At 42.0% G+C, this 26,552-nt stretch overlaps 1 pseudogene; it reads right to left on the reverse strand.

Annotated features, from left to right (window-relative positions):
- Positions 1–2,414: 2,414 nt before the first annotated feature.
- Positions 2,415–26,552, reverse strand: part of LOC142455587 (E3 ubiquitin-protein ligase Hakai-like) — an 82,966-nt pseudogene continuing 58,828 nt past the window's right edge.

Here is a 26,552-nt window from a genome sequence, read left to right on the forward strand (position 1 = left end):
ATGTGTGGTTTTACTTTCAGCGACTGTTCACTTTAACCTTGGAATGAAGGGAGAGGGTGGGGGGAAAAAAGGAAGATCGAGGAAAGAAGAAATAAGTGAAGCAGGGAAGGAGTTGAAAGAAAGACAAGCAGAGAACATTTTTGCCAGGTAGGACCATCAGTTCCCCCCACCCGCCCCAGGAAATCGTTATTTTAAAATGTTCCAGAGTGATCATTCAAAAGCTGACATCATCAGTGGAGTATAATTTTCATCCTGTGGTAACCTCTAAGTGGGTCATGCCAGCTTAAATGCGTTCTGAGCCTCAGAGCAGAGCTTGTCTTGAAATTAACTTGACTAGCATGATGTTTACCTTCAAGTAGATCTCGTCTTACACACTGTGCAAGAGGCAACACAGAAGTGAAACAGAGAGCGTAACAAGGTCTGTGCCAGCTATGGGGGAGAGGAATTGTTTGTCTGCATTTAAGGAGGAAAGGACACGAATTGTCGGTGTGGGGTGCCATGGTGTTGGCTCTGCTAATGATCATCCTGCGAATTGAGCTGTAAGGAGAGCTGCCCAGTGACCAACCCTGACTGCTCTCTCTGACAGGTGCTAGTGGGAGGGGGAGGGCACAGCTGCCTGAACAGGAATCCCATTATCCTTCGCTGGGCATTGATTCACCCTGTGGGATGTTTCCTTTCTGGCTGTGTTCATTTTCAGAGTGCACATTTGCTTGGTTTTGGGCACATGGAGAGAATCAGAGCTGCTCTGGGTAAATGGAACGGGCTTTCCCTTCCTGTCTGGAGAGTCACTGTCTGGTGGGAGGTGGGCTTCCTCCAATTAGAGTGCCTGCTAAGGGGCAAGGGCTGGGCCAATAGCTTTGCCACTAATAGAATTGCTTGAGGTGCATAGCAAATGGTTTTCATGGCATGAGATGTGTTGTGAGCTTTTTAAAAGCCATAAATAGAAGTTCCCAGTTTAAAACTTGGGGGGAGAGGGGGTGGTTTGCACAGGAAATTAAGGATGTGATCCAGTAGTTGGAAATTTTATCACCTATAGTCATTTAAATATGCCCAGCCTCTTCTTTATTTATAATCTGGTGTTCTGACAAGTCTTTAGAGATAATTCAAGGACAATTTGCCTATAGCCATCATCTTAGACTGGATTCTCTAGAGAAGCTAAATGCATAAAATATCTATCTATCATCTATCTATCTATCATCTATCTATCTATCATCTATCTATCTATCGATAGCTACCTAGCTAGCTAGCTAGCTAGCTATCTCAATATAGATGTGTGTTACTACAATAGCTCACACAGGTGTAAAAGTGAGCAAGTTCCATGATCATGGGTCAGATGTCAGCGGGGAGGCTTCTCCTGATTCCAGGAGTGGTAGAGGCAGATGGAATCAAGAGCCAAAGGCTTGTGACTGCAGAGGTGAATGTGTCTAGGTCAGAAGGGCAGAGTCCAGGATGCTGACAACTCCAGGATTGGCAGGCAGTGTGGCATTCCCCTGGCTCAAGTTCAAAGAATTGAAGGTGGACAAGCCATATGTAGGAGCCAGAATCAATAAAAAGCAAGCAAGCAAGCTTTTCCTCGCTATCTGCTTATTTTGGAAGAAGGCTGCATCTTTGATGAGTCTTCATTTCAATTGGTTGGCTGCACATCTCATTCTCTGAGTTATTACACTGAGTTAGATCTCATCATGGGGGATTGATTACTGGGTTTTAACTGCCAAACCACTGAGAATCCTGGCCTGAGAGACTTGATATAAAACCTTAACTATCATAGCAATGTTCTATGATTTGGAGAATTTCTGTCATCTGATTTGATTCATGAAATGGAAGGGAAGAGATGTGTATGAAGAAATGCAAAACTTATGTTTTTTGTTTTTCTTCTTTTAAAGCAACATTGACATTTAATCTGTTTACATAGATGAATGAAATGTATCACAATAAAAAACTAAATTTGGGTTTAAGAAAAGCAATACTTCTGAAAGTGGAATAATAAAAATTTCCCCCAGGAAATAGTATCTGTGACAGGTCACCTCTGGGTCAATTGATCATACTTGGAGAAGACAGTGGTTAACACATAACTGCATAACTGTGCTAAACGCAGCCGCTGATCTGCACTGTGGTACAGGTCTTAAAATCAGGCTTGAGTTCAAAGTTTGAAGCCATCGTAAGAGGTAAGACCCTACAGTGCTTTGTACCCGCCCCCCCACCCCCACCCATGTAAAAGGTGCGTTTTCTTTCCCACAAAGTCAACGCTTGTCAGGTTGACTATGTATAAGTTGGTTTTTCCCCTCATCTTATCTTCAGTCCACAACACTATTATCATTGGTAATAATTTCTGTGTCCTGCCTGAAATGGAGGAGGGGGTCCAAGAAGTGGGATTTGAGAAGAAGACCCTACCTTCCTGAAAAAGTAGGCAGCCCTCATGGTGCAGGTCACACACCAGAACTCACCCCCCTGGTCGTATGAACAGAGGGCTCTGAGTCCCTTGATCTTTAGTTAACTGGGGTCAATCGTGAGGATTATAGTGGTGAGGGGAGGGTGGCCACCTTCTGAGGGCCTGGAGGAGGAGAACTTATATAAGGTCACATCTGAGCAGTAATATGTCCAAGGGCCAGGGTATTGGTGGTGGAGCAGAGGTCATTGGTGGAGGCTGAGATTTGCTGTAGACCAAGTGTGTCATGCCTGCCACATGGGTAGGATGTGCCATTGGATTGCTTACTGGTCATGGAGGAGGTGGGTGTGGTTCACGGTGTTTGGGCGGAAGCAGAATATGAGGAGGATAGGAGACCACAGGCTGACCCGGGCCAGGAGGCAGTGGTCCTCTCAAACCCATTGCCATCAAGTCAAATCTGACCCAGAGGCCCTGTAGACCCTACAGTGCCGAGCAAGGCAGAACTGCCGCTGTGGGTTTCCATGGCTGTCACTGTTGCTGGGAGTGGAAAGCCCCTTCTTTCTCAGCGGGGCTCTAGAACCTGAAGTGGAGTCATTCTGAATAGGGACAGTGTCTAAATTGCTGCATTTCCTTCTTGAAATATGAAAAGCGTCGACTGCCTGGTCCAGGCGAAGTTGTAGCCGTGGCACACAGAGATCCCCACGTGGCTGATTACAGTGCCCGCATGGTGGCACCTGGTGTAAAGAAGGTGGTGGCCTCGTACTGTGGTGTTCTGCTGGAACATGGCTCATATGGTGCTTGACTGGTGGCACTAGTACATCGCTCAGGGATTTCAGCTGGTACCAGGGTCAGCAGAGGGCGGGCAGCTTCAAGGGAAGCGTGGGCAACAGCTTTTCCAACTCGCCTATGGCAGTGATTGCTATGCACCTGTAAATCTCTCTGAGATTAGCATCTTCTCTTGTGCCCTTGAACGATGCTAGACCTGAAGAGAGCCTTGTGTACACTGTTCAATTCGCTGCACAGGATCACCGCAGCCTGCACACAGTTGATCTCCTTCTTCGCATGCAAAATTGTACCATCATAGCAAAAATATATTTGTATGGAATTATTTGTCAATAGATTTCAATAGGTAATTCATATTTGTCAAATAAATGAACTAGTGTATCATCGTTTTTACCTAAAAGGCTTAGCTGAATGTTTCCAGATAGGTACCCAGGAAATTTTCACTAGTTTCTGAAGTGCTCGCCCCTTTACAGTTATATCATTCTTCATTATAATCAAATCCGTCTATGCTGAAAATATATCCTTGAATGTGGTGCATCATACAGGAGGCAAAGTTATGAATGCCTCTTGGACAGAAGCAAACACCTTGAAATAATGACTCACTGAGCCCAGGACTATCACCTCCGGGAACACCACATTCAATTAGCGTAACATAATCCACAAACACAATGTTGTACATTCTTCTGTGGTGCGTATTGCCTGGGTCTTAAAAGCTCATGAGCAGTTTTCAAACGATGCGACTAACGGTCTCTCTCCTCACCAGCGTGCACCTGTGCAGGCAGCCTGGCTTCAGTTCTTGGAGTTTGAGGTGCACTGTCCTTGTTTGCTTGCTTGGACAGTTGATGAAAAGCTTGGTCTTGCTACCACTTAAATTTAAGCCAGCAATAATATAGACTATAATATTTGGAAGAACAGATATAAAGTGAAATTCTTTAAAAATAAGAAATATGAATTCACACACAGAACTGAAAGAAAACATTGAGGATGGAGGATTATTTATTCCAAAGGGAAAAATATTTAGTGACAAAGATAAAACACTGATAGTTTCTATTTTTTAAAATCATTTTATTGGGGGCTCGTACAATTCTTATCACAATCCATACATAAATCCATTGTGTCAAGAATATATGTACATTTGTTGCCATCATCATTCTCAAAACATTTGCCTTCTACTTGAGCCCTTAATATCTGTTGCTCATTTCCCCCTCCCTCCCTACTCCCCTCTACCTCATGAACCCTTCATCATTAATAAATTATTATTTTTTCATATATTACACTGTCCGACGTCTCCCCCCACCTTCTTCTCTGCTGTCCCTCCCCCAGGGAGGAGGCTATACGTAGATTCTTGTAATCAGTTCCCCCTTGCTACCCCACATTTTCTCCACCCTCCAGGAATTACCACTCTCACCACTGGTCCTGAAGGAGTCATCTGTCCTGGATTCCCTGTGTTTCCAGTTGCTATCTGTGCCTATGTACATCCTCTGGTCTAGCCAGATTTGTAAGGTAGAATTGGGATCATGATAGTCGGGGGAGGAAGTTATTAAGAACTAGAGGAAAGTTTTATGTTTCATCGTTGCTACCTTGCACCCTGCCTGGTTCATCTCCTCCCCACAACCCTTCAGTAAGGGATGTCCTGTTGGCTACGACTGGGCACTGAGACTCCACTCTGCATTCACCCACATTTTCATGATATGATTTTTTTGTTCCTTGCTGCTTGATACCTGATCACGTCTACAGCTCGTGGTCACACAGGCTGGTGTGTTTCTTCCTTGTGGGCTTTGTTGCTTCTAAGCTAGATGGCCGCTTGTTTATCTTTGAGCCTTTAAGACCCCAGACCGTATATCTTTTGATAGCTGGGCACCATCAGCTTTCTTCACCACATTTGCTTATGCACCCGTTTGTCTTCATTGATCGTATGAGGGAATGGTATCCCATTGTGTGCCTATACTATAATTGCAGAATCCTATCAGCAACCTCAGTCTGAAGTGATCCAACAGCAATAAAGATTCTTGGATAATTACTGTCAATTGGAATGCAAAAGTTAGGAACAAAGAGGAGGAAACACACTAACTAGAAAATATGGTCATGTGAGGGAACAAAGTTGCAGATTGCATGATTGAATTATTAGACCAATGACTTCATAAAAAAGATCTTTTTCAACAGCACAGAAGACCAAACTATATCCCCGGACTTCTCAGGAAGGAGCACACACAAGTCAAGTTGGCTACATCTGTATGGGGACAGGATGAAGATGCTCTATCATCAGCTAAAACCAGGCCAGGGGCCAACTATGGAACAGACTGTCAGTTCCTCATACGTAAGTGCATGGTGACCTTCAAGAAAATGAAAGGAAGTCAAGGAGAGCAAACCTCAGCATCGAGCAAAACCCACCGACTGTTGAGACTTTCTCAAGAACAGATTTGATGCATTAAACAATAACGACAGAAGACCCGATGAGCGGTGACTTCAAGACCATCATACACAAAGAAAGGAAGAAGTCGTTAAAAAACACGACAGACAGCAAAGATCAAAGTTATGTCAGAGGAGACTCATAAACTTGCCCTTGAACTTAGAGTAGCTAGGGCAGGTGGAAGAAATGACGACATTAAAGTGCTGAACAGAAAATGTTCAAAGAGCAGCTTGGGAAGGCAGAGTAGGGTCATGGGCTGTGCAGAGACCTAGGGTTAGAAAAACCCAAATGGAAGGACCCACTCGGCATCTTTCAAACGGAAAGAACTCAAGAAAAAAAAGTTTACCCTCAAGTTGCAATATTGTAAGATTCTATGTTGAAAGCATGTACATAATCACTGTATTAAAAAGAACTATTCAACACCCAACCATTTCAAGAGGTGGCGTCTGAGCAAGCACCAATGGAACTGAAAGGAAAAATTCCACGCTCTACTAAAAACATTAGACAAAAAGAGGACTCTAGGAACAGATGGAATACCAGTGAAATATTCCAGCAAGCTGATGAAGCACTGGCAGCACTCCTTCATCTAAGCCAGGAAACTTTGATGACAGATACCTGGCCAGCTGACTGGAAGAGATTCATATTTGTAACTATTCCAAAGAGAGGGGGCCCAATAACAATGTGCAAATTATAGCACAGTAATGCTAATTTAACACTCAAGTAAAATATTGCTGAAGATCATTGAACAGCATTTGAAGGAGGACATTCACAGGGCGCTGTCAGAAATCAAGGCTAAATTCAGAAGAGGACATGGAACAAGAGCCATCATTGCTGAGGTCAGGTGGATCTTGCCTGAGCACAGAGAATACTCAAAGCATGTTCACTTATGTTCCATTGAGTGAGCAAAGGGTTCGACTGCGTGGATCTTACCAAACTATTGAGAGCTTTGAGAAGAATGGTGATTCAGAGAGCTACATTGTGTTCACGCCGAAACTGTGTATGGGTAAAGAGGCAGCTGTGTGACCGGAACAAGGAAATAATAGTGCATGACTTAAAACCAGGAAAGGTATACAGCAGGGTTATATCCTCGCAACATGCTGATTCAAACTGTATGTTGAGTAAATCATCTGAGAAGCTGGAGAAGTAAATATCAGAGGAGAACAATGCAACATCAGATTGGAGGAAGGTGTATGAACGCCTGCAATAAGCAGACGACACAGCCTTGCTGGCTGGGGGTGAGGAACTTGAATTACTGTGGTTGTGGATGGAGAGCAAGGATGGCTGACTTCAGTGTGGATTACAACTCAATGTAAAGAAATCCCCAATCCTTACACTGGACTAGTGGGTAACACAGAAAACGGAAATGATTGAAGTTGTCACGGATTTCATTTTGCTTGGTCAAAACTAATGCTCACCGAGGCAGCAATGAAGAGACAAAAAGGTGCATTTCAGTGGGAGAATCTGCTGCCTAAGACCTCTTTAAAAGTTGAAAAGGAAGAATGTGACTTTGAGGAAGAAGGTGCACCTGCCCCAACCCATGGAGATTTCAGTGGCCTCATACGCATGTGCACGCTGGGCATTGAAAACGAAAAGCGAAGATGAACTGATGCATTTGAATTGTGGTGCTGGTGGAGTACCCATAGCTCTCATTAACTGCCGAGAGAGCAAGCACACCTGTCCTGCAGGAAGCACAGTCAGATGGCCCTGCATGGCTGGGATGGCGAGATCTATTTTGGACATGGTCTCAGGAGAGAGCAATCTCTGGAGAAGGGCACTGCGTGTGCTAAAGCGGATGACCAGCGACACAGAAGCGCCTTCCCAAGCAGGGTGGACAGGGGCTGTGACACTGGAAACACCATAAGAATGGCGATGAGGCCACGCCTGCGGCCTGGCACTCTGTCGTCCAGGTGGTTGCTATGAGCCAGAATTGACTTGATGGCATATAACCACCGCCACATGTCAAAACGTCATTTTTGTCTGATTTCACATATTCTGAACTTTAATGGCCTTCGTTATGTTATCACATGGTATTTGACATTTGCATATCCTGCTTAAGGAAGTGTCTGTTGGAATTTTTACGTATATTTCTTTTTTAACATATTTCTAAGGGGTTTTTCTAGTTATTATTGAGTTGTCAGACTGTTTCTGCATTCTGGATACAACTCCGTTCTCACATTTTTGCTTTACTCCCAGTGCTTGGTTTGCCTATCATTTTGTAAATAACATCCTTTGAAAAACAAAAAAAACTTATTTTAAATTTTTGTTTTCTGAATCCTAAGAGTCTTGGCCTACTTCAGGGTCATAGAAATATTCTGCTATGCTTTATTCTAGAAGTTGCCTGGTTTTATCATTGATATATAGGTCTATGATAATTTTTAATTTATGAGTGTGCCATGAGATAAAACCTGATGTTAACATGCACACATAGACATACACATGTAAAGCACAGGTTAACATCTTCTGCTGTTCTCTACTTAGAGCCAAGATACACCTGACATCACCAATGATATGCCTGTTCCACATCCTCGGCTCAGTCCAGCTTGGACCTCTGGCAGCCCTCTCTTAATGCACCAATGCAGCTGTCATTGGATGTTCCTCAGCAAAATTTACTTGAATGTGATATGAATGATGTAGTTCTATAATTCAAGCATTCTTTGGGGTCTTTTTGCTCTGGAATGGATCTCTTCCCAACAGTTGGCCAAGTAGCTGTCTTCTAAATTCCTGGCATAGAGGAGTGAGTTCTCCCAGTGCTTTGTCAGCTTGTTGAAACATTTCAATTTAAATAGGGGACCTCAAGTAGAAGGCTTCAAATCTGAGTTTCTAATATTTTGTCCCTTTCCATACCAGTGAAGATAACCTACTCTCTTTTAAAGAAATATACCGATTTCATCTAAGTTTGCAAATTTATTATCATAAAGTTTTCCAATGTATTTCTGCTTTTCTTTTTCATATCTGAAGTGCCTGTGGTAATATCACCTTTTTCATATCTCTTATTTGTATTTTCTGCTCTGTTTTCTGACCACTCTAATGGTTCACCAATTTTACTGACACCTTAAAATGGTTTGTGTTTTATTGATGCTCTGTTTTCTGTTTATTGCTGATTATATTTGACAGTATTCTTTCTTGCACGTAGGAACACTAGTGAGCACTTTAGCGCTCTGCTTGAGAGCCATCTTCCAAACAAAATAACCCACAATAAAGCACACAAAACATGTCTCAGTAAATAGACCAAAATTATGAAGCCTGTTTGAATTCTGAGAGCTGATACAAGATGACAGTTTGGCCTTAATCAACCACAGTTGGGAAAGTGTGCATTGGATGAGTCAAATCGACACCCTTACATCCCCTCATATTATTGAGGAGGTATAATTAACAGTACAAGCTATGCTAACTCATGAAAAGTTTCCATTAACGTTGAAGAAGAATATAACGGTTTTATGATAGAAGTCTTAAGTAAGAACATGGTGTGCATCGCAGTGAGTCCACCAAAGACATTGCAAATGCATAAATAAAAACCTTTGTCCCTCTTATGTAAGTAAGCAGATGTAGACCATTTCATCATTTTCTCAAGATAAATGATAACTAGTTCTCAGGTAAGAGGCCCTGACAGTTCCATTTGTCATGCATAGTTCATCCTGTATTCACCTAGTACAGCCACCTGTGTTTGCTAATTAGTGCTATCCAGGGAAAAACGAATTTCTCATATCTTTATCATCAGATGTAGAATTTCAACTCGCAGCCAAGTGGCAGTTGAAGTTAGGATCCTATTGGGCCAAGGAGCCGGGAAGATGGGTGCTGTCTTTCTTGGTTGATAGCATTTCAAAGGAAGCTTCCCTCTTGAGGAAACTCCTTGGTTGTAAATTTGTCAAGAAGCATATTTAGCCTTTAAAAAGATTTGCATACATTTCAAAGAGCCAGAGAAATAATTAACATATTTTCTTAAAGGTTTTAAGAAAGGGAGAGAGATGCTTCTCCTCCCACTCCATGCCCCCCTTTCCCCCTGACCCCAGCAGGGAGTACAAGTCTCCCTCTGTCCAGTTTTCTTTTGTTCTTGTGTCCACTGAAGTTTCTTAATAGAACTCTGCTACCCATGTCTCTTTAGCTTTCAGCAAACGCTTGGTGGAACATGGTGTGTGTAACACCAAGATGGGAGATTGGTCAGTTTTTATGATCGCTTTTCTAGCTTTAAGGGCATGAGCCCTCTTTGATAAGCCATCTATGAAGCAACAGGGAGACGAGAGATATTCCAGCGGCCTTGGAAGACCACATTCAAGATCTCTTTCGGGAGCTGAGGAGGCTGCAGGGAGCAGATGCAAGGAGACTGTGGGAAGGAGACTCCCTCGGAGGAGCAGCACTGGCCACCTGACCAGCAGTACCTTCCCGTTGCCTGGCCTGAGACCGAGTGAGAGGTGGGCTGGCTTCCTGGGACCCTGTGGTTGAGAGACTAAGAACTAGAGAGAGACCTGGTTCCCAGCTAAGGAGACCAATGACTGCATGTGTACTGTTTGCTAATCCTCACTTGTGGCAAACTATAGCTTCCTGAGTAAACTGCAACTGTGGATATTGTCTGTGAGTTCTGTGTGGTCACTGTAGTGAATTAGCAGATGCAGCATAGATGGAGACGTTCCTGGTCAGTAGTCCAGGGGGCTCACTGGGGGCATCACACACGAGGACACCCTACAACCAGATTTCAGGTTTTCCCAGTTATTCATAGTCTTCTGCAAACTGAAGTTTGAACTCTAATAATGTTCCTTCCTCCACTCTTGGATTTTATTATTTACAGTCTTTTGATCACTCAGACTGGTGTGCTTCTTCCCTGTGGATTTACCATATATTCTTGAATATAAGCTGACCCGAATATCAGCTGAGGCACCTAATTTACCACAAAATCTGCATTAAATATGTGCTGAAAAAGTCAGCATATACACGAGTATATACAGTTGCTGATACTTCACTTAGATGGCTAAGAGAAGTCATTAAGGTGTGCCAGACCCTCCTCTTTCAGATAGCGAGGAACCATCCGGTTTGTGCACTGCACTTTGCCATGGCCCCACATCTCAGTGATCTCTTGCTAAGGGCGAGCATCAAGTTGGGCTACATCATAAGGACAAACTGTTCTTAGATTGGGATGATGATTAAGTGCAAGCTCAAAATATACTCATTTATATACTCATTTATTGGGATGATGATTAAGTGCAAGCTCAAAATATACTAATTTATGGTTTATGTATGTCTCTGGTCTACTTTCATTATTTTATTAGGGAACATTATAAATCATTCCTATGGGATATATGATAACTCTGCTGATAATATCATTAGATTAAGACAGTATTCTTTGATATTCATCAGAAAGTACTTCAATTTCCATCACTTTAAGCAAGCAAATTTCCCTCATCTGCACATCTCAGGTTGGAAATAAGTCTTCAATGCTGATGCCATCTTCTGCTTCCTGTCGTCCACTTTCTCAGATTATTGGCTTAGCGTATCAGTTGAATACGGATGGTGACAGGGTAAATACTTTTGCCAGCGCTATGTCCATGCATCACTTCATTTCCTTTCCCTGGTGGGATAGTGGGTTTGGCCAGCACTCTGCGGGAGACAGATGAAGCTTTCTGCTCTCATAAAGAGCTACAGTTTGGGAAACCCACAGGGCAGTTTAACTCTGTTGGAAAGGGTAGGTAGAAGTCAGAGTCAACTCATTGGAAGAACTTTTTGTATTTGAACAATTAAAAAATAGCATCATATTTTCAATTGTAATGCCCATGTGTTTATTACTAACATACAGAAATACAATTGATTGTTGTAAATCTTCCTTGTATCCTACAGCCTTGGGGAAATTAAGTTCTAAAATGATTTTGAGAATCTATGGATATACATGTAACCCTAGAATCTGCAAAGACAGATATTTTGTTTTTCTCACCTTTCTGATTTCTTTCATGGTTTCTATTCTGGTGGATTTTATTTTTCTTGCATTCTTGCACTGGTTAGCATTCTAAGGCTTTGTTGACTAAGAATGGTGAGAAAGCATATCCTCACCTTATGCTTGATCTTAAGGGAAAAACATTCAATCCTTTGCCATTCAGTATAATTTTAGTTACAGGTATTATAGATGCTCTTTATCAAGTTATGAGAATTTTCCTCAAGAAAAAAAAAGAATTTTCCTCTATTCCCAGTCCTCAGAGATTTTTATCGGGAGTGAGACAATTAATTTGTCAAATGGTATTTCTGCCCACCCACCCCCTTCCCCCGCCGAATCTTTTGCTATGGTTGTGTTATTCTTTATCCTGTTGATCATTTGGATTGTATTATTTAATTTTCTAATTGAAGCATTGCATTCTGGCAGTAAAGCTGCTCTGGTGTGACATAGAATTAGTTCTAGATCTCGCTGAGTTCCCTTTTCTGGAGTTGTGCTCAGGGCTTTTCCCTCTGTCTTCGTGATACCTGTGAGGCAGATTGGGGGTTGTCTTTCATTTTTCCTGCTCATCTCTGTCACGGAGCACAGATGCTGCCCAAGTTCAGGTCTCGGTTGCTAACCCAAATGGTGGTGGTTTGCACCCGCCAGTGGCTCCACAGGAAAAGGATGTAGCAACCTGCTTCTGTAAGAAGCACAGCGGTGGCAACCCTTCGGTGGCCTTTCCGCTCTGTGTGTGGGGATACTGTAGGTCAGATTTGACTTGATGGCACACAACAACAACCCTTCCTTTCGCTAGTTATGGATACTGGTAGTCTCAACAACAACCCTTCCTTCCTCTAGTTATGGATACTGGTAGTCTCAACAACAACCCTTCCTTCCTCTAGTTATGGATACTGGTAGTCTCAACAACTGGGGGGCAGTCTGTCACCCCCTTGTACTTTCTGGAAGATATTGCATAGAATCCTGTTTATTCAGTTTTAAACATTTGCTGGAATCCCTTAGTAAAGCTTTCTTTGTGAATATTGTAAATTGTACCTTAAATTTAAAAAAAATAACTATATGGTTTTTTAAAGTATGTGGTTTATAGTGCTCAGATATGGGAGTTTGTACTTTATAAGTAATTGTTCAATTTAAATGATTACATTTTAGTAAATTGTTCATAGTATTCTGTTAATTTCCCTTTGATTTCTGTAAGATCTATGTGTTAGCACCACTTTCATAACTGAATTGGTACATTTTTTACTTCCTTTTATTTTATTTTTCTTTGTTAGTCTTAAAGATACTTGTAAATGTTATTGGTGTTTTCTAAAAATTCACTATTTGTTACATTGACTCTGTTTTTTTATAATATCTGCAATTTCATGGATTTCTCCTCTTTCTTTCTTATCCCCTTTATTCAGCTTGCCAAGGATGTATTTTGTTCTTATCTTTAAAAGTTAATATTGAAGTTAGATTATTGATTTGTGACATTTACTTAGTAATGTAAGAAATTAATGCTATAAATTTACTGCTAGCACTGCTTAAGGTGTGTCTCATAAATTTTTATATGTTGCATTTTCATTTTATTCAATTCAATCTATTTTTATTTCCCTTGAGCCTTTCTATTTGATTTATAAGTTATTAAAACTGTTTGGGTTTTGTATGTATCTTTTATCTCTATTACTGGTTTCAGGGTTGAGTATTTTGGATAGAGAACATGCGCTGCATGTTTCCATTCTTCTATTTTGTTGAGATTTGCCTTATGGCTCAGGACATGGTCAGTGTTGATGAGTGTTCATTGGGCATTTAAAAAGAATATATATGCGGCTGTTTGGGGTGAGATGTTCTGGCAATGTCAATTAGAGTCTGTTAGTTTATTGTTTTGCTTAGTTCCTCTACATCTTTTTCTACATTTCTGAAAAGTTTTAGAACTAGTTGAGAGCATGGTGTCGATGTCTCCAACTATAATTGTGTAAAATAGATTTGCCTATTTTTATTTTCAGTTCTATCAGTTCTTTAAAACATATTTTGTAGCTATGCTGTGCGAGATATATAATTTTAAATTTCTATGTATTTTTAGTTAATATAAAGATTTATTAATATGTATTTGTATTTTACACTGATAATTTTCTTTGTTCTGAAGTATTTTATCTGACATTAATGTAGCCTTTCCTTCATTTTAATTGTTTGCATTTAATTACCAATAAGCTCTCCAAATTCATTGCCATCAAGAATCTTTTCCAACTCATAGCCACCTTGTAGGGCAGGTTTGAACTGTCCTGTGAGTTTCAGAGATTGTACCTCTTTGTAGAAAGTCCCATCTTTCTCCTGTGGAGCGGCTGGTGGGATCAAAATGCTGACCTTGTGAATAGCAGTCCTACATGTAACTATTATACCTTCCCAGGCCTTAGCTTCAATATTTTCAAAGATATTGTAAGAAATCGGTAAGAGTATTAAAGTTATGTAAACCTTAAAGAGTAAGATGAATTTTAGCAAACTGGAACAGTTAAAGACATTAAGGGGTAGAACTGAAATTTCTTTAAAACAAAATAAGAGAGAAAGAAAAAAGACTCAACTACATGATTTTTGGAAATCCAGTTTAAACCAAGATATTCTTACCTACTGTTTATATATCAAAATTCAAATAGGGCCTCTACAGGCCCTAGCCTCTGCAGAATCCCCTCTCGCCATACATACAGAACTCACCTCAATTCATTTGGGTCCCCCTGGAAAGCCACCTCATCTTCTGAACAGACAGGGTTTTCTTTTTTTTAAAAATAATTTTATTGGGGGCCCATACAACTCTTACCATAATCCATCCATCCATCCTTGCACAATGCACATTTGTACATTTGTTGCCATCATCATTCTCAAAACATCTTCTTTCTACTTGAGCCCTCAGTATCAGCTCCTCATTTCCCCCATACCCCATTCTCCCTCCCTCAGAGGGGGTTATGTATAGATAATTGTGATCGGTCCCCCTTTCTCCTTCACCTTCCCTTTACCCTCCTGGTAATGCTACTCTCATTATTGGTCCTGAGGGGGTTATCTGTCCTGCATTCCTGTGTTTCCATTTCTTATCTGTACCAGTGTACATTCTCTGGTCTAGCCAGATTTGTAAGATAGAATTGGGATAATGACAGCGGGGGCAGGAAGCATTAAAGAACTAGAGGAAAGTTGTATGTTTCATCATTGCAACACTGCATTCTGACTGGCTTGTCTCCTTCCCATGACCCTTCTGTAAGGCAATGTCCAGTTGCCTACAGATGGGCTTTGGGTCTCCACTCCAAACTCATTCACAATGATATGATTTTTTTGTTCTTTGATGCCTGATACCTTTGATGCCCATTGACACCTCATGACCACACAGGCTGGTATGCTTCTTCCATGTGGCCTTTGTTGCTTCTCAGCTAGATGGCTGCTTGTTTATTGTCAAGCCTTTAAGACCCCAGATGCTATATATTTTGATAGTCAGGCACCATCAGATTTCTTCAACCCGGTGCTCCAAGACGTGAATGCAACATACTGGCATGAAGCAAGGAATCAATAGAGAAGTCTGGGGGGGAGGGGGGTCAGCTCTAATCCCAAATAGGTGGACAACCCCCCACTCCCTGCAGAAGAATTCACTTCAGAGGACAGCACTGAAGCTACGGCTCAGGGAGAGGGACATGTCTGATCAGAGAACACAGGAGCAAATGAAGGGAGAGGAAGAGAGATGATATTGCCGCTCAGAGCAGCCAAAGCAAAGAGAGGACCATAGGGCCGACCCTACTACCAGATCAGACATCCGTCACTGACCCATAGTGCTATGGGGGATAACACTGGAGACACAGTGCAGGAATTGTGCCCCATATGACCCGACCATACTGAACAGACAGGTCTTATAGACAGTGCTCCTATGAAAGAAAGTTTCCTATCTGTAGGCTTATGCACTTCAAATCTCCAGGAGACACCTATCAGACAACAAGAGAGGATATAACAAAAATAAGTACATAGAATTAAGTAATGTGGAAACATAGGTCATTGCAAATTGGGAATATTAATTCTTTGACTGTTAACATATGCCGTGAAAATTATTTTCTAGTTTTCAATTTTTCTTATATTCTATGTTGTTTTATTATTGCATTAGAATATGTATATATAATCTTTATTTGATGTTAAAAACCTACTTTTATTTCTGTATGTATTTTAATTACTAAGGAATTCTTTGAAACTCTTTCTATGCCTTGTACTTATAAGATGCTATTAGTTACTCTTGTACATTAATTTTGCTTTAATTTTATAAATGTGTGATCCTTTTGGGTGATTTTTGAGGTAAGAAGGGAGATAATGGCCTTGAGTTCTAGTCCCATTTCCAAATAACTAGTCTGTCATAATGTACTCATTATAGAATGGCTTTCTACTAACTTGAAGTATGTGTTAGTTTAGGTACTTTAGAGAAACACATCCACAGAAACTCCCACCTATTAGAGAGAATTTTATATAAAGGTTAAGTGCACATCAAGAAAACATACCAAGCCCAAGCCCACAAATTTAACATTAACGCATATGTCTGACACCAATCCACAAAGTCCTCCTCCATCTCACAAAACACACACAATGATGCCGACTGCAGGAGGAAAGCTAGATCAGTGAATATGTAAGCATCTCTGAGCTGGGAGGGGTCTCCACACGGCTGCTCCAGCACGTAGGGCTGCATTGGGGTAGGGGTAGGTCCAAGGGGCTTCTCCTTGGAGATGTCTTGCAGGAAGCGAGTTTTGCCAGCTGAAGTAGGGAATTGGATAAGGCAGCTGCACCCTGATCCAGCCATCAGAAAGCAAGAGACTACAAAACTAGAAAGGCAAGACTCACCAAACCATTTATCTCTCTGCCCTTCAGTTAACCCACATGTGTTTATTGGCCAGGTTGGCACAATAAACTTTAACTTAACTATCTCAAAGTGCCATGTTTTCATTTACTTAATTCTTAAATATACTTGAGTCTATTTGTATCCAGGTTTAAAATTACATTTATATTAGTATCTGAACCTACATCTCTTTCTGGAGTCTGCTGCCCATTGCCTTTTTCATGAACACGCTCATTGTTGAAGAATGAGATGATTGTATCTCTCTTTCCTTGTCCCTAGTGATGGCTTCATTTTATCACCACTACTCTAAGGGGTCTCAGGTCCTAGTCTTCTGGAGCGCTCTGGGGGCTGAGAGTCATTGGTCTCAGCCCCGACATGCCATCACTGAGGCTAGGAGCAAATAACTGAGGACCTTCTTCGTGATGTAAGGGAGACCAGAGCAGGACTTCTCTTTCATCACGAGGCCTCAGGCTGCCTCGCCTTGCATTTGCTGTAACGCTGCTTCAGTGCTACAACATCACATAGATTTGTGTGACTGCAACTTCCTTTTGCTAATTGTGCTGATTTCCTTTTCTGCACAATAGCCAAGGCTTCCTAGGCTGTCCATCAGGATTCTGGTTGAGCAGCAGCTTGAAATCAGGAAGACTGGCAGCAGACGATGACTGCGGGTGGGTGTGAGCGTTTCTCCTCTGTCACCGTCCTGTGGGCCCTGAGCCATGCAGAGAATATGGGGACTGGGTTGTCAGTGCCACCTCAGGGCCCAGAAAGCCTGGTTTGGAAGGTTTGCTGATATAGTGCGACCCTAGAAATGCTAGGTTGTCCCCAGACCGGATGATGCAGTAGATGCTGGCAAAGCCAGCAGGGTATAATATTAAATGTAGCAAAAATGATGGAGCTAAAATAAACAGATACGCATGGGTGGTTCGTGGAAGACTTGATATACACTGGTCAATATTCAACTTGTGTGGTATGGTTCAAAGACAGAGATATAAACAGTGTGGCAGCAGGAATTGGATTGGATACTGGGTGAAGCAGGAAAATAAAACAATTTTTGAGTGGAAATACTAGATCTGAACTCTTACTAATTCCCTGGCTGTAGAGAAATGCTTCTTGCTCTTTAACTGGAGGGCAGTGCTGAATAGGGATGCTATATGTGAACAAGTTGTTGAAATCATGCCTCTCAGCAGATTTCCCATAATACCCCAACTCCAGAACCTTGGCTAAGACAGACTTAAGGAATCACCTCACCAGGGAGCCTTTGATCGTGGGCTCTGGAGGCTGGTGTGTAGTGCTTTTATCGAGTTGTGTTAGCATCCCTCAAACTCAATCAATAAAGAATTGTGGAACTGGAGAGAACTGCCCGGGGATCTGATAAACCTTATTTAAAAACTCATGTAACATTCTCTGAAGTCTTTTAGAAACTCGCCAAAAGAAGCCGTGCTTTGCAAAGTAGGGACAACGGGCCACTGAATTTTTAGCCATTCACCCAGCAATATGACATTTGCTGATAATGTGACCTCATATTTCCTCTGCTTGACCCATTTCTAAGACTAAAGTGCTGTGGTGGGAGAAGTCTTGTGTTACATATATTTTCCCATATTGCCTAGGAACTCGTAGTAATTCAGGGTTTGTTTCTGTAGCTCTGACAATCAAGATTAACACTATGCAAAATAGGTTACCCTTTGCAATCCCCCCAACCCCAATGTGGCTTATATTTTTTTCAAGGCCAAGGCACGTCAGGAAAGGAAGTAGAAAAGAGTTGTGGGATAGTTTTATGATAGTTCAGAAATAAGCAAGCATTCCTTCTAAACAAACTATTAAAGCAGATTCTCATGGAGATCAGGCATGATTTATAACATAATCAAGGAAAAGGTATTTCAAATGTTCATCATTCTAAAATGTGTGATCAAATGCAAAATCTCTTTACTTGTGTTTTAAGAACATATCACTATGCAAACATTTACAGATGCAAACATTAACCTTCTCATTGTAAGTGTTTCCTCTATAGAAACCTGAAATATCTCTTCTCCATTGGAATGGAGAGAACAGAAATTCACTCCTGCCTGGGGAGCATGGAAGAAGATCCACAGCTCACTTAGAGAGTTCTCTTTCTGTCGGTAGGCCTGCACCATCACTAATCAGGGCTGTTTCCTGCAAGCCACCCCCCCCTTACAGGGAAAATTAGCTTGTTGCTTCCAGTAGCATGCTGAGAGACACTCGTTTTATTTAGTTTGGGAACACTCCAAAGTAGGAGGTGGCTTGAGTGTTGGAGTCAGGTGCAGGATTGGCTTCTCTACCTGGTTTTCTGGTTGACTTTGGATTCATTAAGTTCCAGTTTTCCTCTCCCTAAAAAGAGGTTCAATAATCACTTCATTGTATGTAGGAAAGTGCATGCAGTCTAAAGTTTCACCAGCCATACTAATTTGGGTCAAGAAGCAAAAAAGGGGGGTCATTATCAGTAAAATTCATATGACTGAATGATTTGCACCAAATATCAATGGACGGTTGCAGGACTCTACAAATCAGGGATTATAGCCTCCGAAAACATGTCTCCGTCTTGGTTCCTGGAATGCCTCTGAAGTGCCCGTATTGTTTGGATTGGAATGCACACACTAAGCGTAGCACTCCCACTCCTATTCTCTGGGTAGTACACCTGCATGGACCCAACAGCACCTCAATGCATAGCTCTTGCTGATTATTGGTTTATAAAAATAAGAGCTGTTTGGGGGCATTGATATACATACAATGACTGTACCAAATTATTTTGTGGCATTCAACTATTTATGAGGTAGCTATGGTAATAAATTCTTTTAGAAGAATCAATACCAGACTAGTTCCAAGGAGGTAGAGACAAAAGATGTCCCAAATGTCCAACTCTTCCAAGCTGCTCTTCCGCTCCGTCCCCACACCCCACTCTGCTGTGAGTATATTCCTTCAGGTCCCTTAGCTCTGCACTTTGCTTCAGCGTCCCACAGAAGCATACAAAGCTTTAAGGAAATGTCTCACATGATTGGGGGTGCTCTTAAGGCCCAAATCCAAAGGTCAGGCAGACGTGTGCCAAATGTGAGTCCTGATCCAGATGCCCAGACATCCTAAAGTCACAGCAGGTCCTCGGTTTTCTACCAAAGCTCTGTGACCAAAAAGAAGGCCCCTGGACTTGCTGGGAACTAACTGAGATGTTCTGATAGGCTGCTGCAGCACTAGAAGCTCTCATTGCTAGTCTACGCCAGGAAATTTGCAAAACTGCTTCCTGGTCACCCAACGGGAAGAGATGCTTCTGTGTGCCCATTCCAAGAAAAATGTCTTGAATGCGGAAATTAACATAGAATGTCATTAATATCACAAGCAAGTAAAATCTTGCTGAAGATTACTTAAAAAATAAAAGATGCAGGGCTTGATCAAGGGCAATGTAACCGAGAGGAATTATTGAAACCCAAATGAAGGCTGAGCATCATAGTGGGACAAGAGGAAAGAACTAGGAGGCAAAGGGCATTTATAGTGGTCTAAATAAAGTCATGAATATATGCAAATATATTTTATATGATGGGGAAATAGATCTATGTACACATATTTATAGGGCTAGTAGGAAGGTAACAGAAGGACATTGGGCCTCTACTCAAGTACTTCATTCTAATAATCCAGCATTCCATGATGCTCACCTTCCCAACATGATCGCTGAAGACAACATGGAGTGCATAAGCAAATGTGGTGAAGAAAGCTGATGGTGTCGTCTGGTTATCAAAAGATATAGTGTCTGTAGTCTTAAAGGCTTGAAGATAAACAAGCAGCCATCTAGCTGAGAAGCAACAAAGCCAACATGGAAGAAGCACACTAGCCTACATGATCATGAGGTGTTCATGGGATCAGGTATCAAAGATCCAGAACAAAAAAATCATATCATTGTGAATGATGGGGAGTGTGGAGGAGGAGAGACCCAAAGCCCATCTATAGGCAACTGAACATCCCTTACAGAAGGGTCACGGGGAGGAGACGAGCCAGTCAAGGTGCAGTATAGCACCAATAAAACATATAACATTCCTCTAGTTCTTTAATGCTTCCCCCTGGCTCCCAACTATCATGCTACCAATTCTACCTTACAAATCTGGCTTGACCAGATTATCTACATGGGTACAGATAAGAGCTGGAAACACAGAGAATCCAAGACTGATAAACCCCCCAGGACCAATATTGGGAGTAGCCTTACCAGGAGGAGAAGGGGAAGGTAGGGGAGAAAGGGGAAACCGATCACAATGATCTACCTATCATCCTCTCCCAGGGGGATGGACAACAGAAAAGTGGGTAAAGGGAGACATCGGTCAGTGAAAGACATGAAAAAATAATAATTTCTAAATTAGCAAGGGTTCATGAGAGAGGGATGGTGAGGGAGGGAGGGGGAAAATGAGGAACTGATACCAAGGGCTCAAGTAGAGAGAAAATGTTTTGAAAATAATGATGGCAACAAATGTACAAATGTGCTTGACAAAATGGATGGGTGAAAATAACATACTAAAATAAAAATAAATAAATAAAAGATGCAACAATCTATTAACAGGTTTCTGCCACATATTCAAGCTGTATTTAGAAGAAGGACAGTGCTGAGGACAGATGACTCTTGGGTGAAAATAGAGAATATCAGAGAATGTTTACTTCTGTTTTTACAGATGCCGTGAAGGTCTAAGGCTATTTGACTCAGTAGACTGTGGATAACATTGAGACGGGTGGAACTTCCAAAACACTTCCTGTGCTCACTCAGAACCTGTTCAAAGAATGAGAGGCAGCCCTAGGAACACAACCAGGGGCTTCTGCCTGGGTCAATATCAGGTATCTGTAAATGTTGTAACGATTCACCATACGTATTCCATCTGTATGTTGGGCAAATAATCTGAGAATCCCGACTACATAAACAAGAACATCGTATCGTATTTAGAGGAAGGCTGATTAACAGTTTATGACGTGCAGATGGCACAACCTTGCATGCTGAAAGTGAGGAGGACTTGAAGCACTTGTTGACAAAAATCAAAGACTGTAGCCTTTAGCATGAATTACAATTCAATGTCACGGATCAAAAATCCCCACAACCGGATCGGTAGACAACTTCATGATACATGAAGAAAAAACTGACTTTGCTGAGGATTTACTCTCACTTGGACCGTCTATTAGTGCTCACGAAACAGCAATAAGACAGCGAAGGACACATTTGCATGGAGCACGTTGGAGGCACTAGACCTCTTTAAAGTGCTAAAAAGCCAAGGTGTCACTTGAGGACTAAGGTGTGCCCAACAGAAACAGTGGCATTTTCAATGACCTGAAAACCATGGGAACACTCACCAAGGAACAGGGCAGACTGCAGAAGAACAGGTGCACTGGTTCTGGTGAAGAGTATTTAAGCAAACAAATCTGTCGTGAAAAAAATACAGCCAGAGTGCTCCTCAGAAGGGAAGATGGTGAGATTTTTATAGCACACTTTCGGCACAGTATTGGGAGAGACCAGTCCCAGAAAAAGAAATCATGCTTGGTAAAGTGGAAGGTCAGTGGATTATTCAGCCACAATGAGCTGAGACAACCAGACAATGTTTCTTCCTTATGTACACTGGGCTGTTATGAATCAGAACTGACTTCCCCAAACCTAACAACAACAAAGCAAGATGAATTCTAGAGTGTATATGATATTTTAAATGAGTCAGGAGTCTAAGACATTTGCTGGAAAGTCCTAGGTGTGAGTTACAGAGAAGTACTGATGGATATTGGGCTTCTATTGGCTAGGTAAGCAGTTGAAACCCACCAGCAAGTTGGAGGAAGACTCATGAGGCTGTATCCGCCAGTACAATTTACAGCCTCAGAAGCCCATAGGTTCTGTTCTACTCACTCCTTAGGTTCACTAGGAGTTAGAATTAACAGCTGTGAGTGAAATATTAACTTCTATTTAGTGTATTTTAATCTATGAGTTAAAAAGTTAACATCTATTCAATTTCCAATATAAGCAACTAAGAATAAACTATCCCGAACAGCATAGTCTGAATTTTCCCATTTTTTGATTAATAGGATTTGATGACCCTGTAGTGGTTTTCAGTAAATTATAATGAGCCAATTAAATCATAGTCCTGCAGCAAGTAGATGTGAATTCAGTTATGCTTCTTTGCTTCCAGCTCTCCTGCATATTTCATCAAAGGATACCAACGTCTCCATATTTCTATAAGGAAAATCACCTATTAGATAAAACTTGGGTAAAGACAACTGATTAAGGAAAGGCTCATCAAAGTCTTGAATTAACTATTCGCTGCAATTATCTTTTGCTACCATGAAGCTCTGAGATTTTTCAATCCAGTGGTTATTTTCTTTCATGCTGCTGTGTCTATTCAGAGCCAGCCACTGCTTCCCGCAAAGAAAACGGAGTAACAGCCAAGGGCTCCTATGCGGAAATTGCCATCAAAGGTAGGTCTCTCCAGGGAGCCAGGAGCTACATCCATTAAACTCAGCTGAAACTTGCTGAGAAAGCTCAGCACATACAATCTCATCGGTAACAGAAGTTCTGAGTGTCAGCTTTCCAGGATTCAAGTTGCGTTGGGGGAGAGTCTGAATTGAATGGTTTCCTCAAGAAGAGCCAAGTCCACAGGAGCAAAGTTCTCAAAGTCAAGGTGAAAGGCACCGGAGTGACAGGCTAGCAAGAGAATGAGAGAATGAAGGGTAATGATGAAAAGCTGTGTGGGAAGAAACCAGTAAAGTGATAGAAATACAATAAAGAGGAAACAAAAAGTTGTTTCATAGGTGAAGTCACACCTTTGAGGAACACCATTTGCTAAGGAGTTGTGCTCAATTCTTGTTGCCTGTGTATGGTGTTCTGAGGTAACGTCTGCATCTGTAGGGAAGTTAGGTGCCTTTGAGCCCACTCCGATTCACTGTGACCCTGTGCACAATGGAACACAACACTGCCGGGTCCCGTGCCGTCCTCACAATGTGTCTCTGTGGACACCACTGGGGCAGCCTGGGTGCCAATCCCTTTCTTGGAAGATCTTCCTCTTGTGCTCTGACTTCCTGTCTCCATGACCAAATCTGCTGTCCTCCCCAGGCGCTGGTCGCTCCTGATAGCATGTCTAAGGTACGTGAGACAAAGTCTAGCTGTCCTTGTTAATGAGCATTCTGATTGCACTTCCTCCGGCACGATGTGTTCACCCTGCTGGCAGTCTATGGTATGCTTAATACTTTCACCAGAATCATCGTTCTCACGCCGCCATTCTGCTGAGGTCCTCTGGATCCAAGGTTCAGCTCTCATGTACGTATGAGCTGATAACAATTACCACGGTTTGCATCAGGCACATGCTTTAAAGAGGTCTTATGCAGCCGGTTTCCCAATGCAGTTTGCCATTTGATTCCTTTATTGCTGTTTCTAGGATCATTGATTGTGGGTCCACGTTAAAGGAAATTCTTGGCCACTTCAGTCTTTCTTCTGTTTATCACGATGCTGTCCATCGGACCAGTTGTGAGTATTCTGTTTTCTTTCCATTGAGTTGTAATGCACACCGGAGGCTGCATGTCGTCTTTGATCTTCATTAATATGTGCTTCAAGGCCTCTTTGCTTTCATCCAGAAATGTGTGTCGTCTGCATAGCACAGGTTGTTAATGAGCTTGTCTCCAAACCCAGAATGATTTTTCTTCATATAATCCACTTTCCCTGATTATCTGCTCAGCATACAGAGTGAACACGTGCTGTGAAATGATACAGCCCTTACTCACACTGTGTTTGATTTTATATCATGCAGTTGCCACTTGTTTGGCTTGAGCAACAATGCTTTTTGGTCTGTGTAAAGGTTCCACCTGAGTACAGGGAAGTGTTTCAGTATTCCCATTCTCCTCAGTGTTCTCCATCGTTTGTTAGGACCTATACAATCTTATGCCTTTCCAGAGTCAATAAAACAGAAATAAAGTTGTTACACTCTGATTTTAGCCTTCGGCAATGTTATTTCCTGTTTCATAATCTTTCCCGTGTCATAAAACTCCCAGCCATCAAGTCAATGCTGACTCATAGCGGCCTCCTGTGGGTTTCCAAGACGGTAACTGTTTTCAGGAGTAAACACTCCAGGTTCTCCCATGGAGCTCCTGGTGGTTTCACCCTGCCGGCCACGCACATTACAGCCCGACATCTAACCACACCAGCGCCCAATCCTTCCGGAAGTCATCCTGAATTTCTGTTAGCTCCTACTGATGTACTTCTGCATCTGTGTTTTAATTATCTTTGGCAAAATTTGATTTGCATGTGATACTGATATTGTTTGATAAGCTCCCCATTTTACTAGACCATCTTTCCCTGGAATGGGCATGCACACGGATCTCTTTCTGTGAGGTGACCTGGTAGCTGTCTTCCAAATTTCTTGGCACAGACTAGAACATCCAGTACCACGTTGGTTTGTTGAAACATTTCAATTCATGTTCCGTCAACTCATTGGTAGAGCCTTTTGCCATTCGTTTATTCAGCCAATGCAGCACAGACTTCTTCCGTCAAGCACTCGGGTTCTGGAGTCTGTGCTGCCATTCACAATGGTTACTTGAGACCAGTTCCTTTTGGTGCAGTGATTCCAAATAGTCCTTCCAGCTTCTTTTGGGACTGGATTCAATCTTTTGCCCAGAGAATCCTGAGCATTCCAACTCAAAGCATAACCTTTTCCTTTAGTCCCTTCAGTGTGAGGTGTGCTCGGTGTGTTACCGAAGTTCATGTTTTCGCACATTTAAAAATAGTGCTTTCCCGTGTCCTCTGGAGCTGTCCTTTGGAAATGGTCTCATCAGCTCTTCACCCTTTCTTCCTCGCCTTTAACTTGTCTGAATTAAAGAACAGGTGTTACTCTCCTCGGACATCCATTCTGGTCTTTTCTTTTTGCCCTTCCATCATGTATGATGTTTTTTTGAAAATAGTTTTATTGGCATGTAATTCACATATCATATCATTTATTTGAATCAATTTTAGAACATTTCCCCCTACTTGTTTTATCAGTTCACCATTTCCCCCAAATGTGCCCTGCCATGCCCCTTGGTAATTACTAATCATTTTACTCTTTCTATAGATTTACCCATCCATACAAAACACAAATAGAAAGCAAACAAGAACCCAAAAATGACTAAACAAATGAGAAAAACCTCAGTAGCAAAGAAGGCAGAAAATATTAAAAACAGAACCTTTTCAGTGGGTCTAAAGAGAGATAAAATGATAAGGTGTGACATTTCAACCTAACCAAAGTTGCCGTAGTCGACTTTACAATGCTGTCTGCTTGATAGCAAATCTGTTCACATGCCTGGACTGCGGTCAGAGGGCACTCACCACATGCTTCATCCATTTGGGGATCCTGTAAATGGAGTTTGAGATTCCACTGTGACCCATCCATCACCTTCTCCAACCAACTGGGTGTTCACAATTTAGACTCTGATGCGGTTCCCTCCTTAACATTAGGATGTTATTACTGGGTCACACAGGCTGGTGTGGACTTAGTTGACATCTCACTTAGATGGCTGCTTACTTTAAGACAAGTTTTCAGACACCAGATGCTGTTCTTTCTGATAGCAGGGAACCATCTGTTTTCTTCACCGTACTTTGCTATAGTAACCATATCTTCAGTGATTTCTTCATGAGAGTGAGTATTGAGTAGGGCCATCTCATAAGAACTAATTGTTCTTAAATTGAGGTAAGAGTTAAGTGCAAGCTCCAAATCCATCCATATGTCTATTATATATCCGGTTCATTTGCCAAAAGAGACAAAGCTTTCTATTCGGGTGAAGGGTTTCAGTCTTGGAAGCCCCCAGGGGTCAGACCTGCCCTACCCTACAGGGTCACCATGAGCTGGGACAAAGTGGACGGCCGTGCTTAGTTTCGAGGTCCTATTCTCTTTAGAGACATAACTGTCACTTTATGAGCGAGAGCTGTGGCAGTTACATAGTCTTTGTCAATTTGAGAGGATTAAGAGCGAGGGGGTGGAGTCTAGCCTGTCAATCAGGTCAGAGCTTGTTGACCTCATTTGGAGGCACTAAGGAGATAAACAGCTCGCTGGAGGAAGGACCCACGTTCACTCCCTGGGAGACATTGCAGCTGAGAAGACACATGGAACTACAGTAGTGCCCTAGAGTTAAGAGGAACCACTTGGAGACCCCTGTCAGCGCTGAGATGCTTGCAATGCCACTGGATCCACAAGACTTCCCACCCACTGGCCTGCAATCTTCCTTCATTCTGCAGCATTGCATGGGTTTGCTGAGG

This window comes from Tenrec ecaudatus, chromosome 8 (assembly GCF_050624435.1).
Source record: "Tenrec ecaudatus isolate mTenEca1 chromosome 8, mTenEca1.hap1, whole genome shotgun sequence".
Classification (NCBI taxonomy): Eukaryota; Metazoa; Chordata; class Mammalia; order Afrosoricida; family Tenrecidae; genus Tenrec; species Tenrec ecaudatus.